General features: G+C 37.4%; 1 protein-coding gene across 9 annotated transcripts in view; it reads right to left on the reverse strand.

The window, feature by feature from the left end:
• The window catches only part of CABCOCO1 (ciliary associated calcium binding coiled-coil 1), a 319,312-nt gene that overhangs the window by 81,195 nt on the left and 225,496 nt on the right, over positions 1–12,621 (reverse strand). For 7 of the 9 annotated variants that reach the window (XR_008450697.1, XR_008450695.1, XR_008450699.1 and 4 more), the window contains 2 exons: positions 5,928–6,082; positions 3,791–3,893 (listed from right to left, as the gene is read on the reverse strand). The gene's annotated coding sequence lies outside the window, so the exon portion shown is untranslated. The remainder of the gene's footprint in view (positions 1–3,790; positions 3,894–5,927; positions 6,083–12,621) is intronic. The other 2 variants (XR_008450701.1, XR_008450700.1) reach the window with 1 other exon arrangement.

A 12,621-nucleotide genomic window follows, 5' to 3' on the forward strand; every position in this document is an offset into this window, starting at 1 on the left:
CATCCTCTCCTGGCTCCTTTATAACATTCATCACGGATACTCTATCCAGGGAACAGTATTCCCTCTAGGTAATGTTCTTCTGTTTTACATATCATATATCTTCAGAAAAAAATTCAGGGCATGATTATGTACTAGAAAAAGAAACACATAAATCCCAGGTTGTCAGAGCAACTTGTTTTCCAAACAAAAAGATAATTCTGCAATTCTCAGGCAATATCTAATTAAAATAAGATGCAAGTACAAGAGGATAACTGCTTCAGTGTATTAGCAGCAGGATGGACAGAATCCCGAGTTATTTAGGGAGAGATGCTCTTCTTTGAGCTCACCAGTCTGATATAATCTAGCTCAGAATCTCTCCCTATCTGCTTAATTAATAGGTAGGCAAAATTTCCATATGAATTGGTACTGATTTTGAGAGACTTGTAAAGTTAGTACTTGGCCCAGCAATAAAAAAGTACAAGTTAAATTTAGCAAATCATAAATATCCAATTATTCAAAACAATAGGCATACAGAGAAATGAAAGAAGTAAAACATGTACTGTGTCAATTATTCCATTATCCTCTCCCCATAAAGAGAAGTGGTCAATGGAGGATAAAAGCAAATATTAGATGGATTCTATTCTTGATCTTAGCCAAAAGACTGCTATATCTAGTGCCATAAAAATGAATTGAGGTTCATAGAAATCCTAAAAATTATATAGAAAAGACTTAAAAGGACATGTAGTCCATCTCCAGGGGATCTTTACTTTTTCTTGCCAACAAGAGCTTCAAGAAGAAATGTGAATTTATTTAACCCAGTAGTTCAACACAGTCCCTTTCTATGTATTACACTGTAGAAGGAATGTAAATGTGCATATAACATTGCAGTACGCTATCAATATGAGCTAAGAAAGCTCAGGAATTTTTCCTAAGTACTTTTCAGTTCAAGAATCTAAATTATGAGACGTAGTACATAAGATAAAACAATATAGATAATTTAGAGAGCAGCTATTTCAGACTACTTGCCCCCAAGGTCACCAACTGCTAAAACAAAACCAAAATCTCTGTAGATCTAAAGGACTCTGCACAGTCAGCATTCAGATTGGTACAATCCACTAGGAATTCCAAAATTCAAGACAAAACCCAAAAAGAACAGTGCTGATCACAGAGTGACTGTAAGCCTCTGAGGACAGGAATTGACTTTCAAGCCTTATACAACCATGAGTACACTGGCAACAATAAACACACAAATAATTTAACATAAGCTTAATGTAGGTCTTTGGGTTTATTGAGAGTGCATAGAAAAGCATTGTTTCACTAACTCAGAGCGATATTCTTCAGGGGACAAACTGTTCAGTACAGAATGTGCCAATTAATGTAGTAAGGAAAATTACCAGAAGGAATAACCCAAATTAAACAACAAAATATATTACAAAGGAAAACAGAGCTAAAATTTCTTAAATACAATTTAACACATATTTATATTATATGTAAAATAGGTATTAAACATATATATGTAAGTATTGTTTTCAGATAATACATACATACATTCTTTCTCCAGACTATCTTTTGATCTCAGATTCCCATCTCTTCTGTGTCTTTTCCAAAGATATAAACTACCATTAATCTTGACAAGTTTCCATGAACTGGAATATTAAACTCCATGCAAAAGATGAGACACTTATCTTTTTGGGCAAACTGTCTTCAAATTTCATTTTGATAGTAAAACTTGACTTTTCAGTTTGAACTACTGCTTCATTCCATTGGCAGACCAAAAACGATAGAAAGGCACAATTGTGTAAAGTAAAAGACTGAAACTATTATTACATCTTAATAACATAGCAAAGCCTGCAAAAAAATATAAATTCGCCGATTCTATTGTCCTTGCCCTTTTGCCCCCAAATGGGAACATTATTTCTTTCAGAGATTTCATATTTTACTTCTTTCAAGTCTTTGTTGTGAAGCTCTATTGATTTTTTTTCCCACCCTCTCCATATGATGTTAACCAGCTTTTAGAATAACATATAACAATTTAGGGCAGTAAGTGAAAAAATACATCCAGCTGAAATTACAGGGGGATTTTCAATAGAGAGACTATAACTACCCAAGAGACAAGTTGGTTTGTATACTGGAGCTTATGAAACCATCTTTTGAAAAAAAAAATAAAAATGCCCTGTGACTTTCATGCCAGCCTGGATCTGTGTGCAGCTTTAAGATTGTCACTATTCCCAGTTTAAATTGACAGTATTTTTCCTCTGTACATTTGTGAATAGTTTGCTTGTTGGCTACACTAACAACTTCCAAGGTGTCTTGATATTTTTTTAGTTATTTAATATGGACTGGCAAGCTTGAATCATTGGGACATAATATAATATTTAAGTGACATCTCGAAGCAGGGTCACAACTATAGTACCAATACCTGGAGAGTCAGCATGGCAAGCGTATCCCCACTGTACAGAGCGGGGTCTATAACAGAAAGTGAAATTTGTCACTATGTAGGCAAGCAAAAAATCCTGTGTCCCTGCCACCAGAATCAAGCAAAAAAAAATTTGGATAGATGGCACGTGTGTCTTCTCTGTGTGTACTTGGAATCACAGAGTACAAATCCAGTGAGTGGATGAGCACACTCAGGAAGAACGTGTCCATGTAGTCTCCTTAGGCATCTAAGTATAAAGGTTATTCTGTGATCACCAGGCAATATGGTTAAAATTACGATGAAGCTGTTTGTTATTGCCCTTCCCCTTTTCTTCCCTGACGCATTTGAGGTTATGGACTCATCTTGGCAGAGTACATTAAAATAAAAGGGTATATAACTCAGTAATCAGTCCTGGGAGCACTTTCCTTCTTGGATTCTGAATTTGAAATATCTGCTGTGCAAGCAGATGTTTATAGAGAGCTGCAAGGAGGAGTTAATGTCCATATTCACTCCAAGAAGATTATGTAGTTGCATGTAAAAAATGAATTTGCAGAGCTCTAGAGAGCTTAAGTATATTACCTCTAGTAAAAATAAAACTCATTGAGCAGAGGACCGGAGGCCAGCACATGTATTTGTGCTAAGAATATCACTATAACTGCACACCAGTTCTGCCTGCGATGTCATATGGAACGTTCATGGATTTTTTCTAGAACTGGGGTCAAATGCTTCCATAAGATATTTATTAAAGTAATTTATTGATTTAATTGAGGCATAATCTAAAAGTAGCCTCTTGGAAAATGAAAGTCTAATTGGTCCAACCTAGTTCATCCCATTCTTGAGTTCTTCTTGGAATTCAAAATGAAAAGATGACAAAGATGGGCCAGTCTTTCCCTCAGATTGAGCACTCAGATGTAGTCTGTTGATACTTATGGATTGTAAGTTATGAAGAACATTGGTATTTTTCAGTCCAGAGGCAGCAGAGGTACCCACATGCTTATCCTAGGAAATTCAGGAGCAGAATGAAAACCTCAGTGCACAGTTTGAAAATGTTCCTTGAACATGAACTTACGCTTTTTGCATTTACTTGAAGGGAAATTTGAAGGAAGATCATAGAAGTTAATGAAGGTTCATTATTGCAAAGCAATGTAAATGAATCATCCTTGTTTTAACATCTGCGAACAGTATTCCTCTTCCTTGCAAATGAAACATATGAGATTCTGCTCAAGTTTCAATGCTGTTTGGCATCTGTGCGCATACTGCCAGGGACATTCAAAACCATTTACATTAACCATTTACATTAACTACAAATATTATTTTTACTCTAAAGAAGGGAACATATCCTTATTGATATTCAGCAAGTGGTGCATTGGTGCAACTAAGATATAATTTACTCACTTGTCTGACCGGATTACATTGCTCCATGCTTTTTGTAGTTTCATCTGTGAAAAATCGAACTTTAGTTCTGCTGTTGTCATTTCCCATAATTCTTTAAAACAATCTGTGGCAAAAGGAGAAAAAATAGCTCCAATAGAAACTGCTTCTGGGGATGGTATTTGAAAGGACATTATTTAGAGTTAATGAATTAGACTAAGAAGTTTGTCATATTCCTTACATGAGCTGTAAGTCAGACTTTGTATATAAGTATTTCTTCCATTTGTGTACTTTGTAAAGGCCACGACTTCCTTTGTTCCCTGGGAACCCTGCAGTGAAAGCATTTGTCTTCAGAAGCACACAGCTTTATTAGGCTGTATGAGCAATATTTCCAGTTGTTCTTCTCAACCTTTCATTTCACTCGGAATCAGCAATGCACCCACCCATTGTCATCCCTATTTAGGGTTCCCTTAACTCAGTGTTGCAGCCATCTGAGCAGGACAGGAGCTCATCAACTCACAGGAAAATCCAGAGGAGTTCAGCCTACACAAGGATGGTAGGACTGAACCATTACTTGTTTTAAAAATTCACAATTAGAACTTGAATGCAGTAAAAAAGGAAAGTCCCCAAAATAGAGCTTGGAGATGCTCTTTCCACTCTGATTTCTTCCTTTGATGTAAATTTTGAAACTCCTTCTAATGAAGGAAAATCAAGCTCCAAAACCACATTTACCTTCTAAAGTCAATTATAGGCTTTCCTACACAAAAACTGAGTTAAAGTTTTACCTCCTGCAGCTATAAGCACTATCTAATTTTACTTCTACCTCTCGCTTTCACACTGTCACACAGACCACGTGTTACTTTTGGTAATTAGCTTTTCCATGTTACCCAAGCCAACGAAGACATTACTCTTGATAAATGTCTATTTAAATTTTAACTGCCTCTGCTGTGTTTTAAATTATAAACTGTAACTGGATGTTTTATACACATATAAGAGAAATATTTTTTTCTCATAGCCACAGTGAAAAGTTATTTTGTTGAAAATATAGGGAAATTGAATGCAATCCAAATAAAGTATTTTTGAAGTAGAACTCATCCATGTAGATTTTTTATGCCAAGCGAGAACTAAAAATCAGAGGCTGCAAGTAGGGGATTAGAATGGAAACTATTTTTCCAGTTTTACCCACACTTTTTGTTGCTATTCATGAATTCCATTATCACTTATTTAATGACGGTAAAGTAATGATAATTATTTCTGAAACGGTCCAAAAAAATTCTCTATATGATTCCATAGGATGTTAATAAAATGTAAATCATTACATTAAGTTGATGATATTTGCCTGGTTATGGAAAAAATGGACTCAATCTTCTTTCTCCCCACTCTATATAATTAAAAATAAAAAAAAAAAAGCAGAAACCAATTTTTAGCCATGCATTCATCTGAGTATGTATTGTTAACAGGTGTTGTGTATTTCATTTGCCATGCACACAGTGTTGGAATGTAAAACTGTAATATTGCTCCTAGGAACAAGTAGCATAATTAAAATTCTTTGCGAGTTTGATTTCCTGAGTATTTTCTTCCTTTAAAATAACTACATTGTAAACAAGAGCCAATTTCTTAGAGTTGATCTATGGGCTGTACAGCTTATACTTCAGGTTCAAAATGGTGATTTAGACAATAATGCATAACAGCTGAATAGTTATTTATAATAGCACAGCACCTGCAGCAGATTGTCAGCTGAAAAAGCAAATCTAAATGCTTTCAAATTCTCTTGTGTATTATAATAGGAGTAGTAGTGGCCACTATGGATACAATAGTTACGCACGTAATGTAACTTTTGTTTCTGATTGCTTGCCATTTTCTCAATTTTATTCCCTTAAGATTGAAGATTTTCATATTTGGTGTCAGTCCATATGCATTTTTAAAAGTTCAGGCATAATTTAGCTTTCCCTTAATGATGGGGGTGTGTCAATGGAATTAAATATTAAATAGAATATCAAACTCTTTTCTCATAATTTCAAGATTTTGACCATTTCCCAGACTTTTGTACATAATTAACACAGCTTTGGTTTGGTTTTTTTTTTCATCTTGATTAATGCTATGGAGCTCTCTGGAAAAAAATGGATCTGAAATGTTAAAACTATAAAGACATTTTTCTCACCTCAGTATATAGCAGGATTTTCCTATGAGTCTTTTAGCAGCCGCTCCCATTTAAAATTCTGAAATTGTGCATATGCAGTTTTCTTTTATATTTGATTCCCTCTTGGATTCAAAGCATTGATCATTTGTATGATGATGTGATAATTCTGCAGTGATCTGAAACACATGTTAGGAAGAAATAGAACAGCTTGTTGCAGCAGACCCAGGACCATACACAAACTGTTAGTGTGCAGATATAACCTCCACCCACAACATGAAGTCCATTTAGATGCACAACCCACCAAGCAACTTTCAGATTTCCACCAGAAGGAACAACTGGTATGTGAATATACAAAAAGTATTCCCAACATGCAAGCATTCTAAACCCATTAGAATTTTCAAGGCAAGACAGAGTTTTAAGTTCTCTTTTCTATTAAATATCTGTAAAAGTACTTTTTTGCTTCTTGAGAGTTCCAAGGCATAAGATTGGTAATGTAATGCTCTTTGAGATCTTCAGTTGCAAGGTGGCAGGCAGCGTAAGTACAATGGTACACTTCTAGCAGAACAAGCAAAGTCATACGAGCTTCTAGTAACACTAACAACATAAGCAGAAGTAGAATCTGTCTCCATATGAAAGGAAAAACAAGTTTTCAAGGAGCTAATTGCATTCAAATTGAAACAATAGAGAAAGGAAAGAAAGAAGTGACTGGCGTATGATAGAAATAGCTGTAATGGAGGCTAGAAGCAATCCACTTGCTCCGGGGTGATGGGATGATGTCATTGTCAATTAGCATGAGTACTTAGTTTTATAACAGCCATCTACTCAATGTATGACCTATTTTAGTGTACAGCTACAAAATCATCTTTGGAGTGCTTCCACTGGAGCCAAGGGAGTTACTTCAGGAATTAGCTTGGCCAGTGAAGTAGTTCATACATGACAGAAGTACTTACAGAAACTTAGTCAGAAAAAAGTAATAGAGAGAGATTCAGTCTTGCCATAAATCTCTTGGCTTTGTGCTAATGTTATTTATCCACTTGAGATAGGGAGGACATTATATAATGTATGTATATTGTGTAATACGGGATAGTGGCTTTGTAATGCAAACTGTCCATTAGTAATGCAAAGCAACTTATTTTCATCTGCTAGATCATTACTGCAAATATTTCTCCTGGGTTTTGACACGTTATAAATCTTTACAAAGCCAACATTTGTTCTCTTTATGCTGTACTTCTGTTTGATCCGTGCTACTTAAAAATGTATATTAGTACACCGTAAAACCATCAAGCTTTATGTGACTGCAGCAGGACATTTCCACTTCGAGGAAGCAGCTGATACCCCACATCTCAGCCCACCAGTCTAGCTGGGAGAGACTCAGATGCTCCCCTGACATTTTTCACTCCACAGTTTTGCACCACCATAAGACACAAAGGTTTAAAACTGATTGAAGCACAGCTTGAGACAGCCAAGAGGAGCTGCACCTGTGGCATAGTGGCCCTCCAGCCACCCACTAGCAGGCTGCCAGGGTACAAGGTGTCACTGCCCCTCCAGCATCTCTCTCCCCAGCAGAAACCAGTGTCGCTCGAGAGTGGTACACACTTCTCAAGCACATTGGTAGCAATACATGATAAAGCAGCTTTTGGCTGGTTGGAGGACAGCTGACTCAGGTTCTGACTCACATCCCGTTCAGCCTCCCATCCTTCAGTTGCACTTCTTGGCATGGCTTTTGTAAATGGTACAGTAAAATGAATGCTAGCAGTATGTTCGGCCCCCTGCCAGCTGATGACACCAAACCAAATGTGACCACTTTTACCAGCTCAAACAAGTTACTATTGGTAAGTTTGTAGATACCGGTTCACCTGGATTTATTTCATATGTTCACAATATTTATTTCACAAACTCTCCATTTGTCAATAAAGAAAAGATGAAATGAAAGAAGTGGTAGGCTGTTACTCACTCTGGAATGACTTCAGGTTTGGTGAGAATATTTGAGCTTATTATAATTAACTCTTTGCTTGTAATGCCTATACAGTACAGAAAGTTGTACTTATCTGGGCTTCTGCCTTGGCCAGCTGCTCCTCATCAGTAAACCTGTGTCTCTTTAGTGCAGCAGCATCGATATTGTTGGGTTCAATTCCCTCCCTAGAAGAGCAACTTCACGCCAAGGGAGTAGCTTTGCATTCCAATGCCAGGATTATTTGTGTGCTGTGTATTATTCCAATTACCTCATAAAATAACAACATTGAAAGAAATAAATGGGCTTGCAGGACACCTGTCTTGTTCCTCTTCCCACTGAAGATCTGCAAACACAGCCACAGCCACTGACAACTCCTTCAGGTTATCACACTTTCACTGTAGTTTGTTTTCTTTATCTAACTGTTACTGTGGCTTCTATCACCAAAAGATCAAAGCAGGCACATGAGAGCACAAGCTTGCTGCTGCTATTGACACTTCAGCTAACGTGGTCGCAACTAATCACGTGGTCGCAACTAATCACGTGGTCCAATGATGTCTATGCCCAATATCTCATTGTCATCCACAGACCTTATGGCATAATTTTACTGCCTAATCATAGAATCAATCATAGAATAGTTTGGGTTGGAAGGGACCTTAAAGATCATCTCGTTCCAACTCCCCTGCCATGGGCAGGGACATCCCACTATTCAAAGCTGAACCTCAAGCCAGTTAAACTGGCAACATTCGTGTATCCTTGGAATCAAGAAAGCTGGAACAAAAGCAGTCCAATACACATACAGACTGGTTAACTTTGCCTCTCTCTCATTTTTGTGGTTTTGGTCAAGCCATTAACAAGTTTTACAAAGCTAGTTCAATATAAAATGAGGTACTCAAAATTTTCAAAAGCAACCAAGCATTAATGTAACTTAGACCTCAAAGTGTTTTTAAACATCACTGAATGGGGGTATCTGAACCTTTCACGTAACTTAAATTTTCTTTCAAGATTTGCCTGTACTTTCTTCAAATCCTTGATTTCATTATGTAATAATTGCTTATACTTTCTTGGCACCTTCTGCATTCACAAGGATCTTCTAAAATCATGTCATTAATATTTATAAACCACAAGTAAAGCTGTAAAGCTTTTTTCCTACAATAAGAATTACTCTTTTAGCATTGCATATATATTTGTATGAGGTATTTATTGGATTTAATAATTGCTACTCTGTGGGAAGCCCACAAAAATTAAGATGTAGCTGACATCCATTTATCCAGGAAATTCTGATTAGTGGAATCTCAAATAAATACAGAAAAGTAATGCAATTTCGTACACTCTTTAGGAATAGGCTCTGGGGATCTGAATTTTCCCTCTTTGGACAAGAGCCTCCAGGGAATTTCAGCCCAGGAATTAGAAACTTGTGTTTCTTTCTTTCATTTTTATTTTTCATGCCCATAAACCTTCTCTGTTCTTCAAAGACTTAACAAATAGCTGGCAATGGGGTGTGTCCTTTATTTTTAAATAGTACTTAGCTCCTTCAGTGGTTCAGCGACTAATAGTTACAGGTTAATAGGATAAAAGCATTAAGCACACTTCCTGCATGCATTTTCACCCAGGATGAATTCTCAAACATCACGTGTGAATGCTGCAGTTTGCTAAGATAAATAAATCTAGAGGCATTGGTAACACAGAGGTCTTTCCTTTGCTGCAGGTAGCAAGGGTTATAAAAGCCCACACCTATATTCCACTAACGTTTGTGTTATGACACGTTTCAGTACTAATGTCAGGGTTCAGCCTCTGGTCCTATTCTGTTCACACAAGCAGAGCTGCTTTGGGTGCCTAAGTACCAGTGCCTTAAACAATGATGACCCTCTCCTGCAGCAAGGATGCTGCCTCACTCCTTATTGCAAACACATGGACATGGAGCACTTTTTTATGCTTTTCTAGTTATTAGCACCACTCCTTTTTGGCAGGAATGAGCAATACACCACAGCAGAACAGCCAGCAGCCATGACCAGTTGCCAAGCCTTCCATGTAGCTAACAAGAATGTGATTTTTTGCTCCAGGCTCCAGAAGATGTTAAACCCTTTTTGCATCTTCCCCCTCACTCTCGTAAGCAGGAAATGCCTTTCCTCTGCCACATCTATTAGGGAAGGTTTGATGAATGATGACCCTGTACTATCTTGTGTTTACATCAAAGTGGCAGAATCATATTGACTTGTTATCCCATACCATTTGATTGTAGTCACGGCGCAACTGAATCCCCTATCTTGGGCAACCATTTTGAGCTTGCCAATCTGCCTGACAGCAAACTGACACCAGATACTCTGAAAGCCTTATTCACTTTATAAAGATTAAAGCAATATAAGCCCACAGGTGATATTTGACTACTAGAGATAAATAGTTTGTTAGCAATAATCCATCGCATTTCTAACTATTTGGCAACAGACAGAGAAATGCTTAAAAGATGCTATAATTATAAGGCTGAGTCATTTCTTTACATTTCTTTTAATAGTATGTATTTTAAAGTGCCCTCTGGGAGCAAAAAGATGTTTGTAGAGATAAAGCTGTAGGGAGTAATACATTCATGCCAACACGTGTAGCAGAACCACCAATTTTGTTTTATTAATTTAGTTGCTGGATTTGTTCCTGATATCTACATCTGTATTATCCCCTCATGGAGGTGGATGAGTGGGCGGAATGAGGTTGATTACAATTGATTTAGTAACCAAAGAGTAATTTTTTCCATTGTTTGTTCAGCACATTACTAAACATGTGGCTTAATTACAGTTGCCTTATGTTCTTTTCAGTCTGGTATCGCTTATTTTACTGAGACACTGATTTATGCAAAATATTAATTGAAATAGAAAACAGACTTACTATGAGAGCTGACATCCATGAAAACATTAGTTACTCATATTTTACACTGAGCCTATTGGACATCTCAGGGGAATCGGTGGTTACAGTTTCATTTGAAACAACACAGGCTCCCTCCTTCCAGAAACAGTGGTAGTGCATGTACTGCATCCTGGAGAACAGGTCAGAACTTTACCTTTTCCAGCAGCTGCAAAGGGAAATCCTTAGAGTTCTTCAGTCAAAGTCTCAAAAATGTGCTGAGGTAGCTGTTCCATTTCAGTGTGATTGCAATAATTGTATGCAAATGTCTCATTAAAAGTAATTCAACTTTATATAGCTATAAATAAGCTACTGTGCTGTCGTAATGTGTTTCCAGGCCATTAAGTAGTATAATAAAGATTCATAGATTCTCTCAATAGGTTAGGCAATCAGAAAACCCTGCCCCCCCCCCTAAAATCAAGCAACTACACATTGAGATATCTTGTTTTGTTTTCAGAGTCATCTTTGTAATTAATCTGTTTTGAATAAATAATTCACTAAATATAAATAGAAAATAATGTTCAGTTGCAGAACTCATAACTCAATATATCCAGGAAGAATGGTTTTGTGTCATATTTCCTATTCAGGATTTTAATTCAATCGATTGAATCTCACTGTCTCTTTTTCATAAACCAAATCTAATATACAATCAACTTTATAAGCACATAGCCAGAATACAGAATTAAATGGTTTTGCAGACAGACACACAAAATCCTTCCAAGTATTTTTAGGAGAGAGTAAGAGAATTTTGCAACCTTCACTGCCCACTAATAGGATTTAGATATCCACAGTGAAATGTTCTAAATATTTCCCGGGTAACAGCCTCTGCAGTTATATTATTAATGTTTTTAGATAATATATAGCTAATACACATATCTCTAAACTGCAGTACAGAGATAGTCAGAGAACCCAAGACCAGACACTGAGGGGAAAGGAAAAGCGAGCGGTGATATCAAAGTCAGCAGAAATGGCAGGGAGGGGGATCTGGATACCACCACCGCCAAGACCACATCCAAGACCCTGGCAAGGGTAAGACAGAGCAAATCCAGAAGTGAATTTGAAGTTTGGCCTGTGAGGAGGTGGGGTCTGCATACATAGATTGTCAGTGGTATCATTAGACAACTAAAAGGTATGTACAAGGCAGTACACACTGCAGATACATTATTGCCCCCTGCATCCCCCTCCACCTGGACTAGGTTTCACTGAGATTTTCTTTTGCTTGGTACTTAAAAGTAAGATAGGAAAATCAACATGGTTGGACTCGATGATCCTGGAAGTCTTTTCCAACCTAGTGATTCTGTGTCATACATTTTTGCCTTAAACACCAAAGATTTTCTAGGATTCAGAAACAGGAAGAAGTACTGCTAGACTCAAAGGTGAAAAAGAGAAGGGGAAAGGAAGTAGGGAGAAGAGTTGAAGTTTTGGGAACTTTTTAACTTCAGAAACAAAGGGCAAGATGGTATTAGAAGATGGAGAGGACACCAGGAGCAAAAAGGGAGGAGGTCAAGGGAGGCATGGAAGGCATGCTCTTTGCTGGAGTTAGAACAGGAAATAGTCACTGTAAGTGGGGCTATTAGACACATGGTTAGTCTTCAAGGTCAACCACCACACACACAGTCTGGTTTGTTTCTGCCTTCTTTCACTCCTAAGCTATCATGGACGCAAACCAGAGACAATTGTTTCAAATCCCACATTCTTTCAGTTGCAATTTCAGGCAGTATAAAGTACCTGATCCCTGCTCCAGTGTCTGTAGATGGGCATAGTGCAGGTTAAGCAAGGCAAAAGCAGCTGCCACAGCCACTAACTCATCCATTTCGGCTCCTGGTTGGCCCCTACATGTGCCTAAGCTCTTCCCTTTCATGTCCAGCCAAG

The sequence above is a fragment of the Cuculus canorus genome, chromosome 7 (assembly GCF_017976375.1).
Source record: "Cuculus canorus isolate bCucCan1 chromosome 7, bCucCan1.pri, whole genome shotgun sequence".
NCBI classification, from domain to species: domain Eukaryota; kingdom Metazoa; phylum Chordata; class Aves; order Cuculiformes; family Cuculidae; genus Cuculus; species Cuculus canorus.